This window comes from Camelus dromedarius, chromosome 18, assembly GCF_036321535.1.
Source record: "Camelus dromedarius isolate mCamDro1 chromosome 18, mCamDro1.pat, whole genome shotgun sequence".
Taxonomy (NCBI): domain Eukaryota; kingdom Metazoa; phylum Chordata; class Mammalia; order Artiodactyla; family Camelidae; genus Camelus; species Camelus dromedarius.
In genome coordinates, this window is record NC_087453.1 from 12,093,602 (window position 1) to 12,101,164 (window position 7,563).

Here is a 7,563-nt window from a genome sequence, read left to right on the forward strand (position 1 = left end):
TACTGGGGATTGATCTCAGGACCTCATGCATGCTAAGCATGCACTCTACTGCTGAACTATACCCACTGCCACACATTTCTTAAAGGTGAGGAAACTGAGGCTCAGAGAGGGGATGTGATTCTACTTAGTTCAGAGATCTCATAGGAAGCTGAGCTGGGATTCAAACCCAGGATGTCTGACTCCAAACACCAAGATACAATTCCAGAATTTAAAAAAAAAGGAAGGAAGGAAGGAAAGAAGGAAGGAAGGAAGGAAGGAAGGAAGGAAGGAAGGAAGGAAGGAAGGAAGGAAGGAAGGAGATAGTGAAATAAATGGTGGGATAGTGGGAAGTAAAAAAGGAGCAGTGAATTCCTAGGCTAGAGTAGTTCTGGGCTGGAGGATGAAGGAGTGGCTGGAGGAGAGGCTCAGGAAAAGTGCTTGAGAGGTTCAATTTACTTTTGGCAGACAGCTTCCTCTTCCTTCCAGGTGCTGGGATGTGTGGCTTTTCCTGAGTCAGACCCCCTGAAGTCACAGCTGGGCCTTCTCTACCCCATCTCCTCCCAAAGAGGGAAGTGTTCCCTCCCCTTTCTCCTAAAATGGAAAACGCAGGTATTGCCTGAGGCATTGGGGCCAAGAGGATAGCTAGCATCTGAGTCATCCTTGGATCCTGGAGCTCGCCTTTGGGAAACCCCCCCAGACCTGCGGGACAGCTTATTGCAGTTTCCTTTTCCCTGTAGAGTTTCAGCTCTTGAATTCCTACCTTTCCAAGCCCCAGAAATGGACACCACCCTGTGTCTTAATTTGGGAACAAGAAGTAAACTAAGAGCTGGGGAAAACCACAGAATCTTCCTTGCCCAGCCTTCTTGGCCCATTTTGAGAATTTGACAACCGGCAGCCTAGAAGAGAAGAATGAGCTTTGAGCTCAGACCACAAAGCCTGTGCTAGGAACCCAGTGACATGCCATGTGACCTTGGGCAAGTCCCATGCTGGGTCTTAGGATCCCAAACTATAAAACGAAAGATGGGTATTGGACTCCAACTTCCAGATGCATCTGAATCACTTGAGGAACGTGTACATATTCCCAAGACTTGCTGCAAACTGAAGTCTGAATCCTCAGAAGCAGAGTGCAGAGATGTGTAAATTTCAAGAGCTCCTTGAGTGATTCAGAGGTACATACACCCACATTGGGTAATTACAGAACAAGATGATCTGTAATTGACCTCAAACCAACTCCTAACAGAAAATTGCTCTGTGACCTTGCCATATCACATGGCTCTCTTTGGACCTCAGGGTTTTTTGTTTTTTGTTTTTGTCCCTCCCGTTTGTAATATGTGGGGATTGGACTAGAATAACTGATCTCCAAGGACCTTTCCCACGCTGCCAAGTTTGTAGTTCCCAAACTTATGAATGAAATTTTAAACTTTAGGTCGGAGACAGAATGACAAACAACCACACGCTGGGACAAACTGTCCTCTGAGTGCAGAGGAGGGCAGTGCCTCTGGTCACTTGGTCATTTACGTCATTCCCATGCTGGGCTCCCACTGTGGGCATATAAGGACAACTCTGGCCAGGGTCATTTTCCAGATCCAGCACCATAAGTCCCTTGGGAAATGCCCTCGTAGAGGGCTAAGGACTTTGGGAACCTGCTTGTCTTTGAATACTAATGTCTTGCTGGGTGACCTTGGAGAAGTTACTGTATATTTCTGAGTCTCAGTTTCCTCCTCTGGCGGTCAGAGAGTACCCGTGTCATGGGCTGTCCTGAGAATCAAATGTGTGCTTACCTCACTGCTGGATATGTAGGATATGTCAGTGTTATGTAAACATTAGCAATATTAATTATTTTTGTTATTTCTCCCCTTGGAATGTGGGAGTGGTAACAGCTGTTCTCTCAGATTTACAGCAAGAATCTCAGTAGATATCAGAGTGAGCCCGGTGCCTGGCACGTAGTAGGAGCACAGCGAATGTGGCACTTTCTTTTCCTCATTCCACCTCACCCCCACCCTCCCTTCCCTGAGTTCTCCAACCCCCTTGCTTTCTCCCTTCTTCCTCCCCTCAGCTGCCCTACAGCCTAGGCTCGCTCACGTGATCTTTTTCAGGGAATGTTTGCTGAAAAACGCTTCAGGGAGACACGTGTCTCAGGGACAGGTTATGCAACTCTGCGCTCACATTTTTTGGAAACTCCATGTGGGAGGCTAGCTTTTGGCTGCCTGTCCTCTGCCTCGGTGATCATCCTGGGCTCTGGCCAGTTAGTCACTCTCTTAGAAGGGAAACCGGAGAGAGTTCCTTTATTGCCTGCTTGTTTTTTCCTCCGGACTGAGAACCCTTTGTTACCTCCAGTGTTTTAAGCGCTGTGTGTGCTTCTGTTTGGGGGGAAGGATGTTTGCTGGGCACCTACTATGTGTCAGACCCTTCTATTATCTCATTTAATATTTTTATTTATTCGGGGGGGTAATTTTATTTATTTACTTACTTACTTATTTATTTTTAATGGAGGTACTGGGGATTGAACCCAATACATAGTGCACGCTAAGCATGCGCTTTACCACTGAGCTATACCCTCCTCCCATCTCATTTAGGCTTTATTTATTTTCTAAAACAAGCTTGTGAAATGAACAGTCCCACTTAATAGATGAAGAGCCTGAGGCTGAGAGAAAGAACACTGTTTACCCAAGGCCACTCTGCCAGTGAGTGGTGGTATATGAGAGCTCCACCTCTAACCCAGGTCGGTCTGACTCCACACAGACCTCTTCCCAGTGCACAGCAGAAACTATACTGGACATTTCAGTTTACATAGAGCTTTCACCTATATGATCTTATCATCCCAGCATCCCTGGGAATGTAGGTACATGTATTTCCCCCATTTTACAGATAAGGAAACTGAGGCTCAGATAAAGAAGTAACTCCACTCAATACACAGCTGGGGTGTGGCTGGTCTTGTCAGTTGGAACGATCAGAGCTAGGAACCCTCTGGAACTTTCATCTTTCCACGCCAGCCTCCCACTTCTTTACACCACGGTGGGTTGAGGAACTGGTGTTCTGTGTTCTGTGCTCAGTGCTCAGTGGTTTCTACAAATCGCCTCTCTGTGGAGGGCGGATGATGCCAGGCATTCCAGCGGGTGGCTGGGTCTCTGAGTAGAGAGTGTTGTTTCTCTTGAATCAGGAACTCTTTCAGGGATTGGCTACCCAGGTCAAAGACACTCTGGAGAGAAGTGAGATTTTCTGAAACAGTTGCCCTGACCCTTCAGGTTTTCTGACCCCACCAGGCACTGTACTCTCTGCCCTCTCCCTAGAAATTACTCCTTTCTCTGACCCTGGAGGATTCAGGACTTTGATTTTAAGAAGAAACGATGTTTTCTTTGCCTTCCTTTTTATCTTCATTGATTCATTCAATTGATAAATATTCATCGAGCATTTACTATGTGCCAGGAACTGGCCTGGGTGGCAAAGATACAAATGAATAAAGGGAATAAAGAGGAAATCTCTGACCTTGTAGGATTTATTTTCTCATGGAGGAGACAGATGATAAACAAGTCAACCAGTAATGTAAAAATTAACATCAAGCAGTGAGAAATGCTATGAAGAAAAATGGGGACGGGGGAAGACATTAACAGAGGATGGAGGGTGAGAGCAATCACTTCAGAAGTGGCAGTCAGCAGAGACCTCCCTGAAGAGGTGGCTTTTAAGCAGAGAGCTGACTGAAGCAAAGGATGACGCCAACTGGATGTCTGGGGAGGATATTCCAGATAGAAAGAACTTGAATGCAAATTCCCGAAGCAGGAATGAGACTGGCACATTCGCAGGCTGACAAGGAAACCAGTGTGGTAGGAATTGAGAAGAGAAGGAAGAAAAGAGCCTGCACCATCAACCCCTGCCCAAGAATTGCCAGCTTACAGTTCATTATCCCTGACAACACCCCGGGAGGTGAGAGGGTGGCTGGGTGGGAGTAGGTGGGAGGGATGGGAAGAGGAGGGGGGGTGCAGATTCACTCATTCACAAATATTTGTTGAGTGCTTTACTATGTAGTAGGCACTGTGCTAGCCTCTGGGTATCCAAAATGGACATATCCCCTCTCTTCAGGGAGCTTCTGATCTAACAGGAGAGATACACAATAAAGAACGAAAATCAAGAAATAATTGTACAAACAGAAATTGCAGTGAATGCTATGAAGGAAACGAAGTAAAAGAATATGGGCAGGAACACAATTTGGCCTCAGGGGAAGGTCTGTTTGAGGAAGCAGAGTGAAAGTAGCAGACCTGAAAGATGAGCGGAGTTAGCCAGGGCAAGGATGTGTCAGCACGTTTATAACAGTCCTGGTGTCATCACACAACGATTCTCATTTATTGAAGGAGAAAACGGACCCCAGATGTGGAATGTGACTCACCCATGACATAAATCAAACGGCCAAGCCAGGCTTCAACCCAGGTTTTTTACCTCATGGCCCTGTTATTTTCTGTTGCAACCAGAAAATGTAACAGAAAGTAACAAATAGCTTTTGCTATTTGCAAAGAGCAGTTTCTGGTTGCTGTGGCATTTTGAAAATAATTGCCCTATGGGAGGGAAAGGATATAGCTTAGTGGTGGAGTGTGTGCTTAGCATGCCTGAGGTCCTGGATTCAATCCCCAGTACCTCCATTAAAAAAATAATAAATGAATGAATAAGCCTAGTTACCTCCCCCCAAAAAATTTTAAAAAAAATAGTTGGAAAAAAAAGTTAAAAAGAAAAGAATTGTGCTATGTCCACCTTGACCAGATGTGGCTAGAGGCTGGGGAAAAGGACCTCAAGGGAGCAAGGAAAGCTGGTAGGAAAATGAAAGCTGAGCTGAATGATCAGTGAAGTGAGGTGATGGGCTGAGTTTCCAAGTGCCCTGCCCCATGCGCTGCACTTCAGCCTTTGGCTCCACAGCATGCAAATCCCAGGCACTATGTGGACCGTGTATAAGTGCTCAGATGATGCCCTCTATCAAGACTCAGAGGCAGTAGGGTGTTGTGGAAAGAGCCCAGGGTTAGAAACCAAGGGATCTGGGTTTAAATTAAACTTTGGAATCTGAGCAACTAATTTCATCTCTCTGAGCTTTCATTTTTCTCAACTACAGAATGGTTTCAATAACACTAGCCCCGGCTACCCTCTGGGACTGTGGGATGTATAAATGCAATACTGAGACAAAATCTCTTTGAAGAACTACATAGCACTCTGTGAATGGTTGGAATTGTTAATATCTGTCTTTCTCCAGCTATCAGAATGGGAAACCTCAGGGGAAGCACAAACTTAGTATGTAGTAATTTCTTGGGGACCAATCTCTCAACCTCTTTTCCAGCATCTTCCTCACTGTTCCTTTGGAAACAGGATACTCCAAAATGTTTTTGGGGGGAGAACAAGAATGAGAGGTGAAGACTTAGTGGGACAACACCAAGAGACAAAATCAAAGGAACCTGATTTGAATCCTGTATTAGTCAGCTGTTGCTGAATAACAACCAACCTCCAAATCCCAGTGGCAAACAGTAATATCATGTATTTCTCAGTTGTGTGTTTGCAGGTCAGCCAGGGCAGATTTGCCACCGCTTTGTTGTTATTTCTCCTCTCTGACCCTGTTTTCTCATCTGTAAAATAGAATATAGTTCACAGGGTCAGAGTGAGGCTGATGTCCAACACTCCCTTTTAACTAAACATACCCTCTGCTCAGGATATGTTAGAAGTTAGATGATGTTCACCCTCTAGGCCAACTAGTAATCCAAGAAGTGGTCTGACCTGAAAGCTCTCAGTCTAGGAGACAATGAAGGCCATTGGCCAAACCAATCAGACTGGCTGTCCCCCAAATTTAGACTAGAAGAGAGAGAGCCAGTAAGTCAGTAAAAGAGATAGAGGCACACATCCAGAAAGAAGAAATATCCTCAAATAAAGACCAAGCAGCTTCAAGAGCTGGAGATAAGCCTCCCAGCTCTTGGAATTATCATAGCAATTGATACCTTCCTCTCAGTTTTAGTCTTTAACCACCTATATCCTTCTAATAACCCCCACATCCTTTTTCCTTAAGGAGAACTGAATGAGACATTGCTCCTTGCACTTGGAAACACTGCGCTAACACAGAGAAGATGCATATACAGTTGCCAGCCCAGAGCTTGGCATATAGTAGGTCCTTAGCCCCCAGTGGTTTGTTCACTAATCAGGGAGCTGCTTAAGAGCAGGGATGGGATCTCATCCACCATGATTTTTCAGAAGTCCTCTCACATAGAAGATGTTCATCAAATGTTTATTGGATAAATGACCAAATGAGTGAATTTCTATGTCTGAGCCCCTGTGGAAAAGCATCCAAATGGCATACATCCATTTATCCATATAACAAGGATTTACTGAACATCTGCTTGTGCCAGGTCTTGGGCAAGGTGTTAGGGATCTATCTACACACAAGACAGTGTCCCTGCTCCCCTGGAGCTTGTATCTGGTGGAGAAGCAGATGATAAACAAGTAAAATAACCAATATATGGTATCAGGTAAGGAAAGTGTTATAACAAAAAATAAAGCAAAAAGAATGATTGGAAGAGGTGAGTACAGTTTTTAGAATTCTTTCAAATACCTTGAGGATGTTGACTCACTGTGTGAGCCTTGGTTTGCCTATCTTACATTGGGGGTGCTGTTGGATTGAATGAACTGGGAGGGTCCTTCTAAGCCCAGTGTTCCCGGTTTCTGTGGTTATGCAAGGCAGTGGTTGGACATTCCACAGCTTCTGGAAACTCCAGGCTGTCATTATCTGGAACTGAAGAGAAATTTGCATGGAGCAAAGACTAGAGATGGTTGGTGGCCATTCTGGGAGAGAGAAGGCCCCAGGGCTCACTCTGTCAGCTGTTCTGAAAATAGTGACATGATTACCCATTATCTACTGTGTGTTGCTGCGGAGGACATTTCTTAGAGGGAGACCTCTGTGAACACAAAAACGGATAGCATTTATGTGCAAAGTATGTGCTGAGAACCATACTCTCAACACTCAGGATATAAGAATTCTAATGACTCCCAAGTTATAAATGAGGAAACTGTGACACAGAGAGGGAGAGTGTTCTGCCCCAGGTTACACAGCCAGGATTACAGCTCAGGTCTCTCTCAACCTGAGCCTGTACTCTTAATATCTAACTCTAACATAAGAGAAAGAAATGTCTGCCCAAGGAGATAGACAGATGGAATACAAGAGGTCTCAGGGGAAGGAGAGATGAAAGCTAGAATGAGAGAACGAGGGATCTGAGAAGGCTTCCTGGAGGAGGAGGCATTTGAAGTGGGCCATCAAGGACAGGATTGGTTGTAGCTTCTTGGGCTTGGTGTCTCAGTCCGGGGCAGGGAACTGGGGACTTCAATTCAGTTCTACAAAACTTGGACTACTGTATTTTATTTTGTGGGAGCCAAAAAAAAAAAAAAAAAAAAAGATCTATTAGAACTTTTTAAAGGGTCTCAGGGTCTGATCAAGTTGATTTTAACCCTTTGGGGGTCAGTACTTCTTTGTGGATCTGAAGAGAGACTCTGAAGTTTCATGACTCAGAAAACTTTACATGGAGACATATACCCAACCGAAGTGGTGGCTGTCCATGTACCCTTACCCTC